We start from the raw sequence: 1645 nt of genomic DNA, 5'->3' as shown, positions 1-1645 counted from the left end.
AAGTTTAAAATAGAACTGCCCTACAATCCAGCAATATTGTATTATCTACAATAGCCAAATTATGGAAAAGCCCGAATCTCCACTGATTGCTGAATGGATAAATAAATTGTGGTATATGTGTGTGTGTGTGTGTGTGTATATATATACACACACACACACACACACATATATATATATGGAAAATTAGCCATTAAAAAGAATGCTATTTACAAATGCCCTTGCTATTTGTAAGGGCATAGATGAAGCTAGAGAATATACTGCTAAGCAAAATAAGTCAGTAAGAGAAATTAAATACTCTATGATTTCCCTCATATGTGGAGTTTAAGAAACAAAACAAATGGACAAGTGGAAAAAAAGAGAGAGGCAAACCAAGAAACAGACTCTTAGAGAATCAACTAATGGTTACCAGAGAAGGAAGGTGCGTGAGCGGGATGACCTTAAGAGGTGATGGGGATTGGTCGGGAACCCCAGTGGCGGCACGGCGGCGGGAGCGGAGGAGCAGGCCCGGGCCTAGCGGGAGGATGCAGTGCCCCAGGTGCCTTGTTTTTCTGGAATGAACTGACCATGTCGGGATGACGGAAAGCGCTCTGTGCACACCGCTGTCTGTGGGAGCTTTGAAGGCCATAAAATAGAATTCGTTCTACCGGGGAGCTCCTTTGCATCGAGCTATGGTGAAAAATGTTTCCGAAAGGCAAAAAACGACACAGCAGCAGTTCCCTTTAAAGCAGCGAAATCAGTATGAAGAGCAAGTCCGTAGACTCCAGCCTCGGGGGGCTGTCACGGTCCAGCACCGCCAGCCTCGACACAGACTCTACGAAGAGCTCAGGACAAAGCAATAACAACTCAGATACCTGTGCAGAATTTCGAATAAAATACGTTGGTGCCATTGAGAAACTGAAATTCTCTGAAGGAAAAAGTCTTGAAGGGCCCCTAGACCTGATAAATTATATAGATGTTGCCCAGCAAGATGGAAAGTTACCTTTCGTTCCTCTGGAGGAAGAATTTATTATGGGAGTTTCCAAGTATGGTATAAAAGTGTCAACCTCAGATCAGTGTCACGTCTTGCATCGGCACTCTCTGTATTTAATCATCCGGATGGTGTGTTATGATGATGGTCTGGGGGCAGGAAAAAGCTTATTGGCTCTGAAGACCACAGATGTGAGCAATGAGGAATACAGCCTCTGCGTTTATCAGTGCCACAGCCTGGAGCAAGCACAAGCTATCTGCAAAGTTTTATCTACTGCTTTTGACTCTGTGTTAACATCTGAGAAATCTTGAATTCTGCAATCAAGTAGAAGCTAACTTCGTGTGGGAGTTCGGTGGTTTCCAGGGTTGAGCTATTTTGGAAGAAGGAAGTGATGAAAGTGAAGAAATGCAGTGTGTAACATACTGATCATTTGCTTTTCTATTAAAACGTGTCTTATTATAGTGAGTGAACTCTCAGCGAGGTTCTCTGCTTTCTGGGACTAAAAAAGAAACCTCACCCATCGCTTTTAAACACAGATGAGCTTAGCACCGAAGTGTCACAGAAGGCCCTCGTGAGTAGGGAGCACGGAGAGCTTTCCGAGGATGCCACGTGCGGTCCGTGGTGCAGCATGTGTGCACCCCCTCCGCCCAGGGAGCACCACTCACCCAGTCTGTAACA

The 1645-nt window shown here is 44.9% G+C and overlaps 1 pseudogene; it reads left to right on the top strand.

The window, feature by feature from the left end:
- Positions 1-543: 543 nt before the first annotated feature.
- Positions 544-1432, top strand: LOC120222171 (annotated as a pseudogene).
- Positions 1433-1645: the final 213 nt, after the last annotated feature.

The sequence above is a fragment of the Hyaena hyaena genome, unplaced genomic scaffold (assembly GCF_003009895.1).
Source record: "Hyaena hyaena isolate Hyena2069 unplaced genomic scaffold, ASM300989v1 scaffold_845, whole genome shotgun sequence".
Classification (NCBI taxonomy): Eukaryota; Metazoa; Chordata; class Mammalia; order Carnivora; family Hyaenidae; genus Hyaena; species Hyaena hyaena.
Note: the sequence above shows the minus strand (reverse complement) of the source record. Positions and strands in the feature narration are given on the sequence as shown.